At 40.6% G+C, this 23,365-nt stretch overlaps 1 non-coding gene across 1 annotated transcript; it reads left to right on the top strand.

Annotated features, from left to right (window-relative positions):
• Positions 1-22,561: 22,561 nt before the first annotated feature.
• Positions 22,562-22,668, top strand: LOC112083723. The gene has a single exon (XR_002897857.1). It is a non-coding gene; the product is annotated as a small nucleolar RNA R71 (small nucleolar RNA).
• The last annotated feature ends 697 nt before the right edge of the window (positions 22,669-23,365 follow it).

Genomic DNA, 23,365 nt, shown 5'->3' with positions numbered 1-23,365 from the left:
AAGAGCTAGTTGACTGGAAGTTAGATCTAAGTGTGTAGATTTTCGCATGACGGATTAACGGACTAGTTTGCTTGTATTTTGGTGAGAATTTTCTAGACTAGATCCAAATAGATGTTTCACGATAAGTTATGGTTTAGAAGGACGGTCACTGAGATATTGTTTAGTTCCTGCGATTTTTCAAAAATTTCTTTCCTGACTTAAGTTTGTTTGAGGACAAACAAAAAGGTAAGTCTGGGGGAGTTGATAACACCGTATTTTGACCACTTTTATGGATCATAAATGTATCTTATGCAGGTGTTTTAACTCTGTTTTCAAAGGTTTTTAAAGTGTTTTCAATGTTTTAGAGTTTCAAAAGACTTTACAGGAAATTTGGGCAAAAGATATGCAATTTGGAACAAATGAGCAATTTTGGATAAATGCCGACCGTCAGAAGTATGACAAGCGATGGAGACCTTCTCACCGTCTGATCACCCCCAAAATTTGAGAAAACATTGAGGATCCAACCAGCTTTCTAATGCACTTGGTTTGGAGACAATCCAACGGTTAGATCTTCAGATACTCCCGATGCAAGAATGACAGAAAATGCAGTTCCGGAAGAGAGCAAGTGCCGGGACCGCGGCCAACACCCATTTTCCCGCGGGTAGAGCCACCGCGACCGTGGACTTTAGTCGTTCACTTTCCCGACGACTTAATTAAAGCCCAGATCAATTCCTTTCGTTATTTTTGAAGCCCTAAGTGTCCAGAACCACCCCAGAAGCTATAAATACCCCCTTTAGGTCATTCCTAAAGGCGTGGAGACGACATAAGATAGAAAGAGAGAGAGAGATTTCGTGAGAGTGCTTCAAAAACCCTAGGAGGCCGCCGCCCTTGGAGGAGGAGCCGCCGCTGGAGGAAGACATCGCGCCTCCGTCGTCGCTTCCGTTCTTCGTTCTTCTTCCTTCTTTTCTTTAATTTCCTGCAACTTTCAATACTCTGTGATGATTGTTTACAATATGTTTGAGTAGTTACCCAGTTGGGTTTAAGGGGATTTTTCAAAGGGAATTTCATATGTCTTTGCTTATGAATCGATAGATTTAGGATTATTAATCTTCTAGATGTTCTTCGTTTGCCTTTAATCTTACTGCGTGATTCTTTGCTGGCCACTTAGAAACCGATCTGATATGATATGTTGTGAAAGCTTTCATTGATTGTCTGAACTAGGGTGAAACGAGCAATTCTTCTATAGGAGTGGAAACCTACCTGTAGTTGAGTTGTGAATGTTGATGAGTCTTATTCTGCTATTGCATCTTCTCCCTTCCAGAATCAGAGTGGAAACCTACTGATTAGGGTTGCGAGAGATAGTTGTTTAGTGCTGCGAAAGTAGGCTATACATACTTCCGTGCCTCGAGTTCTAGAACATACGTAATTGATTACCTTTATCATATGCTTAAAATCGACATAGCTTAGTCCATGAATCCCTGCGAAACCCCTTGAGCCCCAATGTTTGTCTTTAATCGCTTACAACCTTCGTATTCCTTTGCTTTTCATTCGCTTATTTCCTTGTTTCCATTATACTTTCAATCGCTATTTACTTACCTTCTATTCGCTTTGTTTAATCGATTTTTACTTGCTTTACCTGCTTTAGTTTTCTTTCAATTGCTTTTTACTTGCTTTCTAGTTTAGATTTAGTGACAACAAAAACCCAAAACCAAAACCCAAACCGTTTAGTTCTAATCTGATTTAAGCGTTGCAGTGAATTCGTACTGAAACAACTAAGTCTATGTGGATCGATACCCTAAGTACTACAGCGCACATCTGTGCACTTGCAGACATTTAGGGGTTATAAATTTAAAACCTGAAGCTTAGTAAAACGAAAAACAAACAACCCCGCTTTTGCTCGCATCAGCGGTCGCAGACGTTCTGACCGCGTGAAACCTACCATCGACCGCGGTCGCGTAGTCCTGACCGCGGCCAAGCAATGGTTCGCCTCGGTCGTGCAGCCCCTGACCGCGGCACTTGGTCGTTGACATCCAAACCCGACCCAAACCACCCCTTTCACCCCATTCCACCTCACTAAACACCCTCCACCTCATTCGTCACCCTCCACCACCTTCATCACCACCTAATCACCTTCCAAAACCTCTTCGAATGAATCCGGTTCATCTCCACCAGCACCCCGGATCCAGAAAAGTTCTCTTTGTCCTTATCAATTCAATTATCTATGCATTTTTCTCATCCAATCTCGACTTGTTTCACACTGAGGACAGTGTGATTTAAGTCTGGGGGAGGATTTCATCCCTTTCTAACCACTTTTCTTTCATGAGTCTTGCATTATCTACACTTTTTGCATTTTCCTTAAACTTTTTCAAAATCGGTTTTCAAAACAAAAATACGTTTTAAAGGGAATGGTGAACATGAATCAATGATAGTTGACTGTGTGCTTTTAGACTGTTCCTAGTGACTTGCTCATTCATGATTTAGGACTAGACTAGGCGGTAGCTAAGCACATTTGAAACGAAGTACCCCAGAGGAATTTGAATGATTTCGATTTAGATGAAGGGATACACTAGCTCTGTTTTATTTGGACTTAATTTTCTCAATGAAGCATTAGACCAGGGAAACGAATCATACATTCAGGACTCCTTTATCCTTTTACCACTCTCTGTTGATCCTGAATGGCTAGTTCATCTTTAGCTAGTTCCCCACCTTAACCAATCCTCTTTCAACCACATGCACTCTTGTTTTCTATTGTCTTATATGCAGATAAGTGCAAAAACGTTGGAGAGAAAGAGGAACGACGCAGTTTTCAGTCACCAAAGACAGAGACCTGAGATTTGCCGGAATAGTTCCCGGAAGGATTCAACACAAGAGGAAGCTCAGTTTGCCTTAGAAAAATCTCAAATTTTGGTACAATCTCGTCCTCTAGTCTCTCTCTCTTTAAAAAGCATTTCACAAAAAAAAAAAAAATCCGAAAATAAGAAAAAAAAGGAAATAAAAGCCTTTGAAGAGGTCGAATTTTAAGTCCCAAGGCAACTGAAGTTTGATTTTATGGAGTTTTTGGAGATTTTTTTCTGATTCCCGGAAAGAATCTAAGTCTGGGGGAATAGCTGTTTACAACAAAGGAGGAAGGATTATGCAACAACATTTGGCAAGAAGAAGTGACTGAAAACTGTGGTCATCAACAGGTCCTTATCTCTCTTGCGGTTTTGCATATTATCTTGCATCCTCCAGATCTTCAGGTAACCCGAAACAGTTTAACTCCACCACTTAAACAGCCCTTTAATGCCAAACGCCGTCTACCCTAGATGATGTCTTTAATGAGAACTCACTATTGAACTTAATGAATGTAGAGAGCTAGTTGACTGGAATCAAGATTTAGATTGTTTAAGTTTTGCATGACAGAATAAGTGGACTAGTATCTCTTGTGCATTGGTGAGAATTTTCTAGACTAAGTTGTGGATTGATGCACTATCTTTGGTCTTAGTTTAGTAGTTCATGTCTATGAGATTTATGCATTCTCTATTTTTGTTTTCACTTAACCAGTTTAGGCTTTTGCTTTGTTTGAGGACAAACAAAGGTTTAAGTCTGGGGGAGTTGAATAACACCGTATTTTGACCACTTTTATGGATCGTTTTGAAATACTTTTTCTATGAATTTAATTGCTTTAAGTACTTTTATTATGTTTTTCTAGTATTTGTAGTTCCAAGACTCTTTTCAGGTAACTTAGGGAAAGGCTTAACAAAATGGATAAAAAACCAGATTTCAGCTCAGAGTCAAACCGTTAGAAGTTCACCCCTGATTGAAGGCCTTCTCACCGTCTGATCCAGCTCAAATTTGGAGACCTTAAAGATATCAGCTTTCCAGTGCATTTTACAGCTTGGCAATCCAACGGTTCAATCAAAAGATACGCGAAGAGCAAAATATCCCGTAAACCAGCCGGCAAGCACTTCCACCCGCGGCCAACAAGCGATTTCCAGCGGTCAGGAGCATCCCGACCGCGGCAAAACACTCATTCCCCGCGGTCACACTTGTCCCGACCGCGGCCATCAACCTCCGAGCCCAAAAAGCCCATTTCTGAAGCCCACATTTGGAGAAACCCTAAGTGACGTCCAGAGAGGTCTTGAGCACTATAAATACATGTCTTAGGAACCCTAAATCACAACCAGAACCGAATATCTTCTATCTTTCTTATTGTTTTAGAATACTTGTTTTGCTTTAGCTTTTAGGGAGAGATAGATTTGTTCTCTTGAACCCTGTTCTTTCTTTTTCAATTTCGGTTTCTATTCTACTACTTAATACTATGTCTTTGATTTCGTTCATTATGTCTGAGTAGTTTTATTGTTGGGATTAAGGGATTTTCGATGGGGATTTATATGTTCGATGAGGATTCCATGAGCTTTTGAGCCGAATCTTAGAACTTTTTCTTCTGAATTCGTTTTTACTGCATGAGAGTAGCGTCATGAACTACAATCTGATCCAGATGCTTGGTGACACAAAAGTGTTCATCAGGTATCAGATCTAGTTTGGGAGAGCAAAACAAACATAGGAGTGGAAACCTACCTATGGGCGATTTGTGAATTAGGACGAGTCTTAAACATAATGCTTATCTTCTCTTCCAGGGCCAGAGTGGAAACCTACTGGTCAGGGTTGAGAGAGATAGTTGTCTATGATCACGACAGTGGCGTATTCAAACGTCCGTGACTCCAGTTCGAAAAGTTTAAGCTAAGATCTTATCAATTTTACTCTCTAGCAATGTTTTGAATCATTCGTACCCCTGAGAAAACTTCCCTGAAGCCCAACGCCTTCTTTCCCATATATTTACACCGATTTTCTTTCAAGCTTTAGTTCAATATTGTCTTTCCTTTGTAGTTCATTTTCATTTAAGCAATTAGATATCCGTTTTTTACATTTTTAGTCATTTTCGTTAAGTTTAGTTATTACGTCATTTAATTCCCGTATTCTCTTTTAATATTTCGTTTTTACATTTTAAACACACTACCAAACCCCCACAAAACCGTTTTGGTTCTAGACTTCCTTACTTTATACTTATTTCAAAGGCTTTTTGCAGGAAAAGATCCTCCTTCCCTGTGGATTCGATCCCTAAGTACTACAATCGATCAGCTCTGCACTTGCGGCTATTGATTTCAATTAGGGTAAAACTTGACACCCTCACCACATCAAGTCACCATCAACAACCTAAATGATGCAAATTATGAACATATCAACTCCCCCACACTTGTCCTTTGGTTGTCCTCAAGCAAAAAGAACAAATGAGAGGAAGAGGTTGAATGCATTGGGAGTTCATATTTCCTTTGAAAGAGAGAAGTGACCACTAAGAGAATTCAAGTTCATGCTCAATATGCAATGCAAGACGATACTCTGATGTATCAACTCAACAGTAATCTCTACAAGTTTTCCTTTTCCTCAACTCTTTGACACTCATTAAGCTTTCTACCAAATGGATCAAATGATGCAATGTTTAAAAAAGCAAAGTTTGGCTAGGGAAAGGTTATGAGAATAAAATGATCTCATCAATTCCTGAGTGGGTTCAATGCAGCAAGGGGATCTCTCTATGAATGATCAAACTTTGGCAGAATGTTAAAGGTAAAGAGTAACCTATGCATACAAGGGCAAAGACTCATCCCACCCCATACTCTACTCAAAGCTTTCTCACTTGCTCACTTGCTCACTTTCTCAAGAACCTCACTTTTCACACTCATTTTTCTCTCACTAGGGGACTTACTTTTCATTTTCACACTCAAGTCTTGGAGTTCAAACTTTACACAGTTCTTTTTCTTTTGCAACCTCTAGCCTCTTTTTCTTTCTTTTTAAAACATTTGAGCTCATTGGCTTCTTTTCTTTTCCTTTTACTTAGAGGCTAGACTCTTTCTTTTCAAAACATTAGAGCTCACTTTCTTTAACTCAAAACTCCAAGACTGATTTCTTTTCTTTTCTATCCCCTAGTTTTCACCACTCTCCCTTTTCCACTCATCTCTCCTTTTTCCACTTACCAACAAGTACTCCCCCATACTTAGTTCTTGCCAAATCTCTCAGCTCCTTGATGATGGAACTTAACACTCAATGAGACTTGCCCTTGTCGCTCTAAACCTAACACTTTCTGCTAAGTTTGATCCAAGTGGCCTTTCAATCACACACAAATATTTGGCTTGAAGGAAGGATGGGTTCAGGGTGAGGAAAACTGATCCATATGCGGATTCAGCTATTTGAGCTAAGGAAGAGGGTGGTAAAAACAGGATTCTAGCTCAAATATGTATATCGGTATCAACAAGCTTATTCAAACAATGCATCACAGGATAATTTCAAGTCAAGTTCAAGGTTTTCACTTATTAGAGTTGAGTTCAATTCAAATTTGCTTCTCAGATTCAAATCATTTCAAGCCTTGCAAGCACATAAGTCATTTCACAAGCATATTTAATCCGAATTCTCAAAGTGATGTACTCTTAAGGAAAAAACTATCAATACTCCATGCAAGATGCAACCTATATGATGCAACTAGACTCAATCCTAAAAATGTGAAATGCAACTAGAATGAACATCTTTTTGTGAAAAATTTTCTGATTTTTCGATTTTTTTGGTTATAATATGCACTTAGATGCAACTACATGAATGCATGCAAGAATGTGACTCAAGACTCAAAGTAGAAAATAAGAACAAAGAAAACAAGATTAATAGACACAAAACTCCTCCCCCACACTTAAATAACACAGTCCCTTGTGTTATCAAAGTGCAAAAGCGAAGTGAAAAGCAAGAAAGGTGCAACATGAAATGATATTAACAAGATGCATATGTATAAAGGTTTGGAGAGGTTACCTTAATCGCTGAGGTCGGATTCCATGTAATACGAGGAATTGGAGGTGGATCAAGATGGAGATGGCTCCATAGGTGGACTGCTCTCAGGTGAATCCGGGAGAAACGCGGTGGCCGGATTGATCCAGTCTTCTTTTCCCGGTGGGAACTCAGCGTCACGAACTGTTGAGCTTTCACCAACCTCTTCTCTTTTAACTGGTGCAGGTGAAGTGGCCGAGTCTTTGTCTGGTGAGGTGAGTGCCGTGAGCTTCTTCACCTTCTTCTTTATTTTCCTCACACAGTCGACTAGCTTATGAATCGTCTTGTCTTGCCATTTGCACCATTTCTAAAGGCCATTAATCCTTGAGTACAGCTTCCTGTGTGATACTTAGGCTTACCCCAAACATAAGGATCAAAATGGTATCGACCTGCTCCCATTCTTCTTTCGAGGACCCTTGGCTCCTCATTCTCACAACCGTCAGCTCGAGCTTCATTCTGAGCCCTACTTGACTCGGCCTTCTCTTCAGCCGACTCTTTACCCTTGGATCCTGTGGTCATCTTGCATTTGAGGACTGGTGGGTCAACAGCTGGATTATAGAGCTGATCTTTTAGAACAATAAAGGAGACCTTTTGTCTTTCTTTGAGAGTGGTGATGGCTGGGTGTGGTAGCACAACCTGAACCTTCTCATCTTGTAAGAGCTTGAAGGTGTACAAGAACTTCTCACCATTAATTTCTTTTAAAAACCCAACCTTGGTGAGAATAGCTTCATCAATCAAATCAGACTTGATCTTAGCATCATCAAAGACAAAAGCCCTTGCTTTCAAAATCTTTGTCACTAACCATCCATTGTGCAACTTAGTGAGCTTTTGCCTTTTTCCCTCACTCCAAGCAATCTCTTTGTAGACCAGCATGTGGCGAGCCAAGAATGTACCACCAGAAGGGATATAGTATGGGAGCCGAAACTCTCTCTTGCTTTTCAAGTGACTGATGAGATGATGTAGACCAAAACCCAAGAGCTCCATATCGGCAAGGTGCACCACTCCATCATTGTGTTTGGTGAAAAACATTTGGCAAAGCACCTTGTGAGCATAGCGAATGGCTGAGTTTCTTATCCATGAACTCTTGCATCTTCCTCCTCTGAAGCTCCCAAAAGCTATTGTGTCCCACAGACCAGTGATCATGTGATCAGGGTAGTTGAACTTCAATGTCTCATCCTCTGCAGGTCTTGAAAATATCTCATCCAGTTCCTTGAAGCTCATCTGGTATGGTTTACCATTGATTGTGAACTCGATGTGCCCAAGACCATTGCCCTCTTTGATCCTCTGATCTTTGGAGCCATACCCGCAGACTTCAAGAGATGCAAGAAACTCTTGTGGCACTCCTTCATGAGCCACATCTTTCATCTCAAAGAATCCACCAAATCCCATATTGTTAAAAATCAGCTTAACCTCTTAAAGTAGTCCCATCTTTTTCAGCAGCTCCATATCAGGAAACTTCGTTTGCAACACCTTCACATCCTTGAACAGAGCATAATAATCCTCAAAAGTTGGTTCTTGGACTTCAGATTCTGACCCTTTGTTTACTTTCTTAGCCGGCTGCAATGCCACTTCAGGATCACTCTCGGTCTCGTCGTCACCTTCAGCCACAACTATCTCTTTTCCCTTCCTTTGAATACCTTCGACCAATGCCAACTCTTGACCAGTATTCTTTGAACTAGAAGCCTTATTTCTCTTCGGTTTAACCACTTTCTTTACTTGCTTATCAGCTGGCTTCTTTGGCTTTCTTGTTCTCTTTTTTTCTTTCAAAAACCTTTCTCCCAAATGGCAAGACTTGTTCCTCTGAAGTACCGGCTTTGGCTTGTTTGGCCTTCTCCATAGCAGCAGTTCTCTTGGTGCCTCCCAGCATTTACTCAAACACAAATGAGCGCTAGACAAAAGAACAACAAAAACTGCAAAAAATATTCCAAAAATCGATTTTTCTTCAAGAAATGGTTTCTCTAGCTAAACATTTATTCACCAAATTCTCTACAATGCCAAGAAATAATGCAGAGAAGAAATTTAGCAAGAAACCCATTTGATTTGAAAAATCAACTTTCAAAGTGAGGTTTTGCAATTTATATTCAAAATTCAAGAACAAACCATTCAACAAGAAAGAACTGAGTTTTCTTGTGCAATCTACGCACTTAGCAGTAACAAAATTTATCCCAAGGCATTTAACAAGCTATTAAAATCGATTCCACACATGGCAAGTTCAAAAATAACCATTGAAGCTAAGGAAAAAGATGAGCTTTAACAGATGAAATACCTTGGGATTGTCAAGTTTTCAAGCTAAATGCGATAATGCAGCAAGATAGATGACAGGAATACGAGTCCAATGCAATTTGAATTGCTCAATTTGAGTGAGAAATTAGAGAGTAATGAACTTATGAAATGCAGAGATGGGGGTAAAAAGAGCAAACTCGAATTTTTGGGGAAGAAAGGCGTGTGTGGGTCGGAGACAGCTGGGCCCAGCTGTAAAGTACCGTGCTTTGACTGGTCAACTCTTGGTTTTCCAAATTTTTGCCGCGTCCTGGGTGACGGTGTCACCGTACCGTGTCAAAAGCCGAAGACCTTACTTGTTTTTGCCGCGGCCTGGAGCATCCCGTGTCAAACTCCCGTGGAAATCTCCGGAAAAAAATAAAATTCACTCGACCAAAATGTTTTGCCACGGTCTGGGCTGACCGTGTCATTTTCCTGTGTCACGACCCGATCAGGAAAAATGCTAAGTCCTGAACCCGCCAAAACCCGAAGGTTTGTGCTCGATAAAAGTGGAATTGACACGGCTTGTTGCTTCCCGTGGAAAGGAACCGTGGCACGGAATAAGCTGGATTTCTGCTAAGTATCAGCATTGCCACGGCCTGGATTTCACCCGTGTCTCTTGCCCGTGGCACTTTCCGAAGCTTGCGCGTTCCTGCCGCGGTCTGGTCCGGTCTAGTGTCTTCTTGGCGTGGCATTCTCCAAAGCATTTCTTTTGGACCAAAACAGCTTGCCACGCCCAGTTTCTAACCGTGACAGGTTCCCATGGCAACTTCCGAAGCATGTTAGACTAGGGACCATGTGTTTGCCTCGGCCAGAAATCAACCATGGCATTACCCCGTGGCAAACAAAAGTCTTAGCCCGTTTTGCATTTCTTGGCTTCATATTCACCTTTTCTCAAGGCCAAACTCCACAGTGAATTTTCTAAACTCTTTGATCCTGAAATGACTACTTTTATGTTTGTGTACAAGGAATCCCTCGTTAGTACTAACCTTTCACAGGAGCTTCCTAGTGCTATGTTTGAGATTTTCCAGGAATACAAGGACGTTTTTCCAGTAGAAATTCCACCAGGGCTACCTCCAATTCGCGGGATAGAGCATCAGATTGACTTGGTACCAGGATCAGCCTTACCTAACAGGCCAGCATACCGAACCAATCCTGTAGAGACTAAGGAGCTGCAGAAGCAAGTGGAAGAGCTGATGAGCAAGGGACATATCCGAGAAAGCTTGAGTCCATGTGCGGTTCCAGTTCTGTTGGTGCCAAAGAAAGATGGTTCCTGGAGGATGTGTGTAGACTGCCGAGCTATCAACAACATCATTGTGAAGTATAGGCATCCGATTACAAGACTAGACGATATGCTGGATGAGCTCTGTGGATCGACAATCTTCTCTAAGATAGACTTGAAGAGTGGGTATCATCAGATCAGAATGAAGGAAGGGGATGAATGGAAGACGGCGTTCAAGACAAAGCAAGGACTCTACGAGTGGCTAGTTATGCCGTTTGGTCTCACCAATGCTCCCAGCACCTTCATGAGACTAATGAACCATGCCCTGAGACCATTCATTGGCGTGTTCGTAGTTGTTTATTTCGACGACATCCTCATCTACAGTAAAGGTTTGGAAGAGCATCTAGACCACATCAGATCGGTTCTTGATGTTCTTCGCTCTCAATCTCTCTTTGCTAATTTATCTAAATGTTCATTCTGCACTAACGAAATTGTTTTCTTAGGCTTTGTAGTAAGTGCAGGAGGAGTTAAAGTAGATGAAGAGAAGATAAAAGCTATCAAGGAGTGGCCAACCCCCAAGAATATTGGAGAAGTCCGAAGTTTCCATGGTTTAGCAGGATTCTACAGGCGTTTTGTTCGTGATTTCAGCACCATAGCCGCGCCCTTAACCGAAGTAATCAAGAAAGACGTGGGGTTCAAGTGGGGAAAGGCACAAGAACAGGCTTTTACAGCCCTTAAAGAGAAGCTTATTAATTCGCCCTTACTAGTACTTCCTGATTTTACTAAGACTTTTGAGATTGAATGCGATGCTTCTGGTGTAGGTATTGGAGCAGTTCTTATGCAGGATAAGAAGCCCGTCGCTTACTTCAGCGAAAAGTTAGGAGGATCAACGCTGAATTATCCCACGTATGACAAGGAGTTATACGCATTGGTTCGAGCTCTCCAGACGTGGCAGCATTACTTATGGCCTAAGGAATTCGTCATTCATACCGATCACGAGTCTCTAAAGCACCTCAAGGGTCAGCAGAAGCTTAACAAAAGACATGGGCGATGGATGGAGTTCATTGAGACATTCCCCTACATTGTTAAGTACAAAAAAGGTAAAAATAATGTGGTCGCAGACGCATTATCCCGGAGGTACATTCTTATTTCGACTTTAACATCAAAGTTGATTGGATTTGAACACATTATAGATCTTTATGAATCTGATACTGACTTTTCTGAGAGCTATGCCAAATGTCATAAGTTTGCCTGTGAGAAATTTTATAGACAGGATGGATACTTGTTCTTCAGTAACCGATTGTGCATACCACGAGGATCTATTCGAGAGTTACTGGTACGAGAAGCTCATGGAGGTGGATTAGCTGGACATTTCGGTGTCACAAAGACACTTCTTGGGCTACAAGAGCACTTCTATTGGCCGAACATGAAGAAGGACGTTGAGAAAATCTGCTCTAGATGTGTCGTATGTAAGATGGCTAAGAGTAAAGTTCAACCTCACGGTTTGTATACTCCTTTGCCTATTCCTTCTCAACCTTGGACTAATATTTCTATGGATTTTGTAGTTGGCTTACCTCGCACCAGAAATGGTAGAGATTCTATTTTTGTAGTTGTTGACAGGTTTAGCAAGATGGCTCACTTCATCGCTAGCCACAAGACAGATGATGCTGTGAATGTAGCTAACTTGTTTTTCAGGGAAGTAGTACGACTGCATGGAATGCCACAGGTTATCGTTTCAGATCGAGACACGAAGTTCTTAGGACACTTTTGGCGAACGCTTTGGGTTAGCTGGGAACAAAGCTCTCATTCTCAACTACGTGTCATCCTCAGACCGATGGACAGACCGAGGTGGTGAATAGAACGTTGTCTACACTTCTAAGGACTTTGGTGAAAAGTAACCTCAAGACATGGGAAGAGTGCCTGCCTCATGTCGAGTTTGCTTACAATCACGCTAAGCATTTTGCTACTCTCTTTTCTCCTTTTGAAATTGTATGTGGGTTTAATCCACAATCACCTCTAGACTTGATCCCTTTGCCTTTAAGTGGAAAATGCAGCTTGAATGGCAAGGAGAAAGCTGAACAGGTCCGAAGAATACATGCTAAGGCTAAGGAGAACATCGAGAAGAAAACAAAGCAGTATGAGAAGCATGCCAACAAAGGACGAAAGGAGCTGATTTTCGAAGAAGGAGATCTGGTGTGGATCCATCTGAGGAAGGAGCGATTTCCAGCTGAGCGAAAGAACAAACTAATGCCCAGAGTTGATGGACCATTCGCAGTCATCAAAAGAATCAACAACAACGCCTATCAGATTGATCTTCAAGGTAAGTATGATGTTTCTGATACGTTCAATGTTTCTGACTTGCTTCCTTTTGTTGCAGATTCAGATTTGAGGGCAAATCCTTTTCAAGAGGGAGAAGATGATATGATCGTGACGAGCTCAGAGGAGGAGGAACCAGAGGTAGCTGGCAGGATCACTCGTTCCAGAGCTAGAGAGATGGCTAAGGAGGCTCACACACTCATTGCCACAGAGGACAGCGATCACCAGGAGGCTGGAGCTCACATCTTCAACATCTCTATCTTGAAGAATGAAGAACCCAGTAACAATGACTAGGTAACTTAGGTGATGATTCTGTACTCTTTTCCTTGGTGAGGATTTTGGAAGGCAAGGAGGTTCTTCTCCAAGGTTTTTAACGAGGCAGAAATCATTGCTACGTCGAGTTACTTAGAAGTTGTTACTAATGGGTAATAATGTGCAAAGTCACAATGACTTGTGCACTTAGTATTTTGGCGCACCACTTAGGAATTTAGGGACGCCTCGCTGTTTTATTTTTTAAATCAAACTTCTTGTTGTTTTTATTTCAGACTTCATGTAGTTTGTTTCTTAGGGCTGCGATTTCTCTCTAAGTCTATTTAAGAGAGAAATCGCCTATGTCATATTCAGTGAAGAATTTTGATCAAACTTTTAACGTGTTCTTCTCTCTTTGATTTCTGAGAACTAAAAAAAACTCTGAAATTCGAATCTCTTAAAAACTAATCTGTTTACAAGAGATTCTTCTATCCCATCATTCCATCGGTTCTATCTCTTCCACCATACCATCGATTTGAGAAACCAAACCATCATCTCCCTTCATCGATCCGCCGCACCATCACACATCCACGACTCGATCCGCCGAGTCTCCATCATCCTCATCGAACCATCATCGTGTCACCACCATCACCCTATCGCCTCATCGATACAGCTTGGCCATTATATCGCTACATCTATTGCCCTTGCTTCAGAGTTGATCACCTAGGATCGTATCAACTACTTTGACCACGTTTAAGCAAAACGAGAGACTTTAATCAGTTTCAATTACATCTCATCAGTACTGGTTTGATTTCTTGGTCCTGTACATGAATGATATTTTGTTTACGTTAAGGTAATTGTCTTATCTTTGTTAATTTCTAGCTGCGAGTTTCTAAAACAAAATCAATGTTGTTGGAAGCTAAGTATGATTACAGCAACAAGAGAGGTTCAATTTTTCTCTTTAACTCATTCAATTTGGCTTTGGCTTTGACTCGTTCAATTTTTAAAGCCATTGTTGTTCAATATTTTTCTTGTTTGGCTTAAACTTTGATTGTGTTTATTTTGTAGGTCGCTGGAATAACAAAACAAGGTCGTGTATTTGGACTTGGATCACTTCAAAGTGGGATTTCTATGTATTTTGATGGTTCGTCTGTTTTGCTACAAACTACTGAAGAAGAGGAACTTGAAAATGATTTACAAAAGAAGTCAGGATGAGAATGCTCTTTTCCACAAACGCCTGGGAAGTGTGGAGAAACATACAACAACTCCATCTTCTTTAACTCCAGCATAAACTTCCGCTTCACAGCTTATTTTCTTGGTACTAGGATTTTCGTTTGTGTTTTATGCTTTTTAATTTGGTTTTAATGTGTTTGGTCATGTTGTTTAACATGACTTTGTTTGTTCTTTTTCCTTACACATCTACTTAGACATCTACGTTTTTGATTTCTCTAGAAAGGCATTGAGAATGGAGCTGCCGACCATCTTTCACGCCGTGAGTGGACTCAAAAGTGCATCTAGACGATTCTTTGCCTGAGGAGCATCTAATGGTGATCATGTCTTACTTGGAGGTTGAAGAGGCCAAAACAATCAGAGAGAGGAGCCTCCCATGGTTTGCTGTTCTTGTTAATTATCTCTCATGCGGTTTAGAGCCACCTGATTTGGATTCATATCAGAGAAAAAAGTTCTTTAAAGATGTGAGGAGATATCATTGGGATGAGCCGTTTATCTCTTCAAACGGTAACCAATACATTTTGGTGGCTGTAGATTATGTATCTAAATGGGTTGAAGCGATTGTGATGCTAAGAGAATCAAGGGTTACTTCTATCTTCATGTTTTAAATTTATAACCCAAAATATCTGCAAGTGCACAGATGTACGCTATAGTACTTAGGGTTCGAACCACAGAGATTTTGAGCTTTCAGTACGAATCAATCAGAACTTAAGACTAGTAGAACAAACAAAATGGGGGGGTTTTGGTTTTGGTGTCACTAAATCTAAAAGCAAATCGAAATAAAGAAGTTGTAAAACAATAGGAATAAATCGCTAGGTCTAAAGGGTTTTCGCAGGGGTTCATGAACTGATCAAAAGACAAACAAATCGATATAGGAAATCAATTAGTGAGGATCCCGAACTAGAATAGACACATGTAAGATTAGCCAACTCTCGTCACCCTAATCATCTAATTACTCAACACAGCAATTAACTCTTGCTCTAATGTTGTGAATAAGATCATGCATTAAATAAAGAATTCATCCACCCCCGCGATTCTCTATAGGTAGCTTTCGTCTCCTATAGCGATTTCGCTCGATCAGTTCTAGGTCTGGTAATTCGATACAACACTCTCGCGGCTCGAATTACTGAGATCAATTTCTAAGCGGTTAGCAACAGAAACAGCATAAGGAACAAGAATGAACGAAGGACTCCTAGAAAACTTTGAACCCTAAATCGAATAAAGCATAAGATCAAGACATGAAATTCCCTTTGAAAAATCCCTTAAAAATCTAACTGGGAAATTACTCAGACATCTGAGTTCAACATCACAAAAGTATTTAGAATTGCAGAGAATTGAAATAGACAAAGTTTAGAAACGAAGAATAGGTTGAAGCAGGAGATCCGATGGTGCCCCTCTCGGTGGCTCCTTTTCTGGGCGTGACTCTTTCTAGGGTTCCTGGTGAGAAATATGACACACCCTTTTAAACGACTTAAAATGGGTTTATATAGTGTCTTGAGTCCTCGGGAACGCCTAGGGCTTGCAGGTATAATGACGGGAGTGACTTGCGCTTTGATATGGGCTTCTGAGGCTCGGGAGCTCCCCGCGGTCTAAAATTTTGCACCCCCGGCGGATGATGTTTTGGCCACGGGTGAGCTTCTGACTGTGATGATTTACCTTTAGTGTATCGACCATATCTGGAGATCTAACCGTTGGATTGCTTTGATTCCACTTGTATTGGAAAGCTGGTTGTCTCCTCTATTTTGTGTCACAATTTTGGGATGATCAGACGGTGGACAGTCCTCCGTTTGTTACCAAACTTCCGACAGTCTGAATTTATCCAAAATTATGCTTTTTTGCTCCCAAGTGCATTCTTTTTGTCAAAATATCCTGAAAACTCTTTTGAGATTCTAAAACATGGAAATCACTTAAAAACCTTTAAATCTGACTGAAAACACTTGCATAAGATATTAAAAGTGATCCATAAAAGTGGTCAAAATCAGGTGTTATCAACTCCCCCAGACTTAAACCTTTGTTTGTCCTCAAACAAAACTAAAGATCTGAACCTGAAAAAGAGGTTTGAAAATCGCAGGAACTAACAAAATCTCAGAGATCATGCTTCTAAACCAGAGTTAGTCATTATGCTCAAATCAAGGATAGTCTAGAAAATTCTCACCAAAGTAGAGGCATAACTATTCTGTTGATCCGTCATGCGAAAATCCAGACACTTAAACCTATCTTCCAGTCAACTAGCTCTAAACATTCATTCAAAAGTTCAAGTGGTTCTCATCAAAAGACTTTAGTAAAGCAATCAAGGCTAGGTATTCAAAATGGCTCTTTCAGAGTGAGGCTCTCAGTGTTTAGGGTTACTTTTTTCTGGAGAGACAAGACATAATGCAAAACAGCAAGAGAGGATGGAACTGTAAATGCCCCCATAGTTTCAGTCACATTCTCCTTGCTTCAAGATTTCTGATCTCCTTTACAGGTTCTCCTTATAGTTCCCCCAAACTTAGATTTTTGTCCAGGTTGTGAATCCATTAATCCTTAAATGAATACCTATTGTCTTGGCTCAAGTGATTTCTGCTTCTAAAACTGTTTTAGGCTTTTAGTTTCCTTTCCTTTTTTTTCTTTTTCTCTTTTTTTTTTTTTTTGAAAGGGGAAACTGCCTTTTTGACTTGGAGTCTTAGGGAGCAGGAAATTTTCCTTTGAGAATGAGCTTTCCTGAGGCATCATACGATTTCTGGCACACTCCCTTCTGGTCTCTTTCAGTCTTTCTCTTGAGTGACTGAAAACTATGTTGTTCCTCCCTCTCTGGCGTTTTTGCACATATCTGTCGATATAAACTAAAGAGAGAATGCATGAAGTTTAAACATAAAGGTTTGGGTAAAGGGTGTGGTACAAGCTAAAGATGAACTGGTTATCTAGGACAACAAAGAGTGGTAATAATGATGTAAAGATGTCCTAGATGTGTGCTGTGATGCCTGCTAAAACCAATATTAGAAAATTAGATGTGAAGATTATGTTCAAGTGAAATGCGCTAGTGTATCCTGGCAGAAAAGATCTCCATGAATAGAAATCCTCTGGTGGGAGTTTGTAGTGCGAGTACTCTAGCTACCGCCTAGTCTAGTACTAACCACAAAACAACTAACATGTAAAGTCTAGAAGCATATGATTTTGTTTCGGCGTTCCTGTTTTGAAAACTGTTTTGAAAACTTTTTATGAAACACAAACTCAAGACAAACCAAATTTCATTAGTAAAGGATGAACATCCTCCCCCAGACTTAAATCACACTGCCCCCAGTGTGAGAAATCTTTGAGAGGATGGGATAATGATGGACTTTAATTTGGAATGTTTAGGTGTACTTACCTAGTGATGTGCTTTCTGGTTCGTGATTTCTGTTCACCTCTTATTCGTTCTTCGCTTAAAAACCTGAAATTATAGAAAAAAAAAACAAAGCAGCAAAACTAGAAAAAGGCAAATCAAAGGGAATAAGTAAAATACCAAGTGGGTTGCCTCCCACTAAGCGCTTGCTTAAAGTCATTAGCTTGACTTTGATGATGCTCTAGCCTGGTGGGTCTGCCAAGAGCATTGCTTCTCTTCCTTCTTCTTCTGCGAGGTATGGTTTTACACGCTGTCCGTTAACGACAAATGTGTCTCCTTTCTTACCACAAAGAATGAGTGCTCCATACGGTTTGACTTCCTTTACTGTGAAAGGTCCAGACCATCTACATCGTAGCTTCCCTGGAAATAGCTTAAGGCGAGAATTGAAAAGAAGAACTCTGTCAATTGGAGCAAAAGACCGATGTATGATCCTTCTATCGTTATATGCCTTCGTCTTCTCCTTGTATATCTTGGAGTTTTCGTAGGCATTATGGCGGATTTCTTCTAATTTGTGCATTTGAAGCATTCTCCTTTCTCCAGCTGCCTTAAAGTCTATGTTCATCTCCTTAATAGACCATTGTGCTTTATACACTAGCTCTACAGGGAGGTGACATGCTTTTCCATAAACAAGATTGAACGGCGTGGTCCCTAAAGGAGTTTTGTATGCTGTCGGATAGGCCCAAAGTGCATTGTCGAGTTTTTCGGACCAATCCTTGCGATTTACACCGGTTGTCTATCGTAAAATCGACTAGATCTCTCTGTTAGAGATTTCCACTTGTCCACTTGTCTGAGGGTGATATGGATATGCAAATTTATGCGTGACTCCGTGCTTTTTGAGCAGATTTTCGAAGACTCTGTTGATGAAATGGGATCCTCCATCACTTATCACAATTCGAGGAATTCCAAAGCGAGGGAAAATGATTGATTTAAACAGCTTCATAACCACTTTTGCATCATTAGTAGGGCTGGTGATTGCTTCTACCCATTTAGAGACATAGTCTACCGCTACTAAAATGTATTGGTTTCCGAAAGAAGTTGGGAAATGTCCCATGAAATCAATTCCCCATACATCAAAGACTTCAACTTCAAGAATGAAGTTTTGAGGCATCTCATTCCTCTTGCTGATGTTTCCCATTCGTTGGCATGAATCACAGCGTGAGATGTAGGCATGAATGTCTTTGAACATATTGGTCCACCAAAATCCTGCTTGAAGAACTTTTGAAACCATTTTGTAGGTTGCGAAATGTCCTGCATATGCTGAACTATGGCATCCAAACAGTATTCCTTCCATTTCTTTTTCAGCCACACACCTTCTGAATAAACTATCTACACATCTCCTATAGAGAAAAGGTTCATCCCATAAATAATGTCGGATTTCCTTTAAAAATTCCTTCTTTTTATAGCCAAAGGGTTGTGGAGGTTCGATGTCTGCAGCTAAGTAATTTGCTACATGCCTAAACCATGGGGTGTTAAAAGCATCTGACCGCCGTATAGGAGGTTGGGATGGCTTTTCTTGCACGGTAATAGGTATAGTTTCCATAGCGTAAACATTTTTGTTCCGGCAAACTATCATTCAAAGGGAGTTTCTCTTCCACTCGAATCCTAGAAAGATGATCTGCTACTCCATTATCTGTTCCTTTCCGATCTCGAATTTCAATGTCAAATTCTTCCAGCAGGAGTATCCATCTGATCAGCCTCGGTTTGGCATCTTTCTTCGACATGAGATACTTGATTGCAGCATGGTCAGTATGGAGGATAACTTTAGATCCTACGAGATAAGATCGAAACTTCTCCAATGCAAAAACGACGGCTAAGAGCTCCTTCTCCGTAGTCGCGTAATTACATTGAGCTTTATCCAAAGTTCTACTCGCATAGTAGATTGTGTGTAGTTTCTTTTCTTTCTGCTGACCAAGCACAGCACCAACAGCAAAATCACTTGCATCACACATGATTTCAAATGGTTGTTCCCAATCAGGTAGTTGCACAACTGGAGCGGAAACAAGGGCATTTTTGATCTTATGAAATGCTGCCAAGCACTCATCATTGAATTCGAAGTTTGTTTCCTTGCAAAGCAGACGTGTGAGAGGTCTGGCAATTTCTGAAAAGCTTTTATGAATCGCCTATAGAATCTAGCATGCCCCATGAAACTTCGGATTCCCTTCACATTAGTTGGAGGTTGTAGGCTAGTCATGATTTCAATCTTTGCTTTGTCAACTTCAATACCTTTTCCAGATATTTTATGTCCAAGCTCAATTCCCTCGCGGACCATGAAGTGACATTTTTCCTAGTTAAGGACAAGATGCTTGTCTTCACAGTGCTGCAAAACTTTCCCTAAGTTTCCCAAGCATCTGTCGAAAGAGGATTCATAGACGGAAAAATTATCCATGAAGACTTCCATGAAATCTTCGACGAAATCAGTGAAAATATACATCATGCACCGCTGAAAGGTTGCAGGTGCATTACACAATCCGAAAGGCATTTGCCGATAGGCAAAATTTCTGTATGGACAGGTAAATGTCGTCTTTTCTTGATCTTCAGGTCTAATTGGAATTTGGAAAAATCTGGAATAACCATCTGGAAAATAGTAATATTCGTGATTTGCCAATCTTTATAGCATTTGGTCAATGAAGGGTAAAGGAAAATGATCTTTCTGAGTTGCTGCATTCAGTTTTCGGTAATCAATGCACATTCGATGCCCCGTCACTATTTTTGTAGCAAGAATTTCATCCTTGTCATTTTTGATAACAGTTACTCCTCCCTTCTTTGGGACAACATGCACAGGACTAACCCAAGTGTTGTCCGAGATAGGGAATATGATTCCTGTCTCTAAAAGTTTCATGATCTCCTTCTTTACCACCTCCATAAGGTTTGGATTCAACCTCCTTTGGCTTTCAATTGAATTCTTGGCATTGTCCTCAAGATTTATCTTATGCATACAGAGGTCTGGGGAGATTCCTTGTATGTCATCAAGAGAATAACCTATGGCTTTCCTATACTTCCTTAACTCATTTAACAGCTTAGTAGTTTCAGCTCTACTTAAGCCAGAATTTATGATGACAGGATAAGTTGAGTTTGGTCCAAGAAAAGCATACTTGAGCCCATCAAGAAGGGGTTTTAGCTCGACTTTTGGGGCTTTGAGCTCGCTCCACGGGTTGTTTATAGCTGCCAATGTATCTTTTGGAGGAGTAGGGATGTTATTTTCCTCATTCATGTCCAGATAGTTCACAAGTTTCGCATAATCCTCGGCCTTATCAAGCATTTGCGCACATCCTTTTGAAACTTCTTCGAGTAGGTTGCGATCATAATATGTGGTGGTGAGGATGATTTTTAGAGGGTCATCAAGAAGGATTTCTTCATAAACTTCCTCAGTAATAGCATCAAGCTCATCAACCCGACAGAGCCCGCCATCTAAAGTAGGTTTCTCAAGACTCTTGTTCATATCGAACTGCATAATTAAACTCCCTAGATGTAGGTCTATCTTTCCTTCCAGAACATTGATTATTGCTCCTGCAGTTGATAAGAAAGGTATACCGAGTATCAGAGGGTCCTTTGGTTCTTTTTCCAATTCAAGCACTACGAAATCAGTTCGAATAAAGTTTTCTCCAATCATGACTGATACATCAACCAAGACTCCTTCTGGTCGCCTGACTGATCGATCGACAAGAATCAGTGAGATTTTTGTGGGCTGGAAAGTATGATATCCTAAACGTTTTGCAACTGAGAGAGGCATCATGTTGATGCTTGATCCCAAATCACATATACAACGTTCAAAAGTCATATACCTGATTGTGCAAGAGAGTACAAAACTTCCCGGATCTTCTTTCTTCTAGGGGACATGGTTTTGTAAGATGGAACTACATTCATGGGTTATCATCATAACGCCTTCTTCTAATGCTAGAGAATTTTTTAGAATGTCCTTCATGTATTTCCTAAGAGCAGGTATCATTGCACAAGCTTCAATGAAAGGTAATCTCACATTTAACTGCTCGATTATCTCTTTTAGCTTAGCCCTTTCTTTCTCCTTCTTTGGCCCTTTCAAAGCTCGTGGGTATGGTGGTTTGGGCTTATAGACACGAGTAAGAGGAGGCGATATGGGTTCTTCTTCAGCAATTTCTTGAGGAATATCTTCCCTTTCCTTTTCTCCCTCTTTCCTGACTACTACATCTCCTTCTTTATTAGCCGAATCTCCTCTTTTTTCTCCTTCTTTGAAATCCTTTGGGTACTCTGGCTTCTTGTAAGCTAAACCACTCCTGAGGGTAATTGCCTTTAAGTGATCAGAGGTCTCCAATTCATTTATTCTTTCAGAAACAAGTTCATCAAGGTCATTAACGGAGGAATCTGTCTCCTTTGATTCATCACTAATCTGGAGAAGGAAAACTCTGGAGTGCTTGTTAATAGAATCCTCATGTCTTTTTGATGGACTCTCCATCTCCTTTTTGAGTCTATCAACCTCTTTTTCAAGCTCTTCAATCTTGGAGAAAGGATAATAAGGAGGTATTGTGGGATTGGATTGATCAGACTGGGTTTACTCAAAAGAAGGTTGGAAAGTAGGTTGAAAACTAGGCTGGCCGCGGGTGAAGTGCTCTGACCCGCGGTGAAACTCCTCTTGGCCGCAGCCAAAAGCTTCCCACCTGCGGTGGAGATCGGTTTTGCCGCGGTTGAAATACTCCTACCCCTGGTGGGGTTGATTCTGCTCAGCCTCTTCAATTTGGTAAACATCAGAGGTTTGCATCATCTCCTGATTTTGGAAGTTTCTCTCCACCTCAAAGTTGTTCGTCTTCTCGATGTAGGGCTTGCTATGATTGTTTCCCTCATCAAAGTTATGAATATGACCAATCTCACTAAGAATCTTTTGGATGCCTTCTCTAATCTGATCTATGTATTCTTTACTAACAGATAATTCTTTTTCCTCAACTTTAGGACATCTAGATTGGGTTAGAAGTCTCCTATTTCTGATACTCCCAGCTAGATTAGTGATATAGGCGTGAGCCTCATCTACAGTTCTAGTGGAAAAGTCTCCATTGCTAGAGGTATCAAAAGAAGACTTCAGTTCTTCATTAACTCCATGGTAGAAGATGGTCATCAGGCGCTCCTCGGAGAAACAATGGTGTGGACAATCTCTTTGGTAATCTCTGAATCTTTCCCAGGTGTCATAGAGGTCTTCTGTGTCCTCCTGCTGAAATTTTGGGATCTTGTCCCTTAAGATATTGGAACGATTTCTAGTGTAAAAGTGACTTAGGAAAGCCTCTCTGCACTCTTTCCACGTCTTTAATTCGCAGGTGGCAAAGTTTTAAGCCATTTACTAGCTCTACCAGATAGAGAGAATGGAAAAAAGACACACATTGGGTAATCGGTATTTTTCATTATAGTTGAACACAGCTCTTCAAAATTTTCAATATAATCTATTGGGTGTTCAGTAGAAAAACCGTTATACTTTTTGATATAGCTAATGTATTGTACCTTAGCTTCAGAGTCACCATCCTTGGGCAAAGATGGTCGAATTGCTCGTCTATCTGCGAAAAGTTTGTGTGTACCACATTCTCCAATCAGCTGTTCTCCCTTCTAGCATACCTATAGAGAACTAGAATAGACACATGTAAGATTAGCCAACTCTTGTCACCCTAATCATCTAATCACTCAACACAGCAATTAACTCTCGCTCTCATGCTGCGAATAAGATCATTCATTATACAAAGAATTTATCCACGCCCCCGATTCTCTATAGGTAGTTTTCGTCTCCTATAGCGATTTCGCTCAATCACTTCTAGGTCTGGTAATTCGATACAAGACTCTCGCGGCTCCAATTACTGAAATCAATTTCTAAGCGGTTAGCAACAGAAACAGCATAGGGAACAAGAATGAACGAATGACTCCTAGAAGACTTTGAACCCTAAATCGAATAA

The sequence above is a fragment of the Eutrema salsugineum genome, unplaced genomic scaffold, assembly GCF_000478725.1.
Source record: "Eutrema salsugineum unplaced genomic scaffold, Eutsalg1_0 scaffold_6, whole genome shotgun sequence".
Lineage (NCBI taxonomy): Eukaryota > Viridiplantae > Streptophyta > Magnoliopsida > Brassicales > Brassicaceae > Eutrema > Eutrema salsugineum.
The sequence above is the reverse complement of the archived record's forward strand: the minus strand, read 5'-3'. Positions and strand labels throughout refer to the sequence as shown.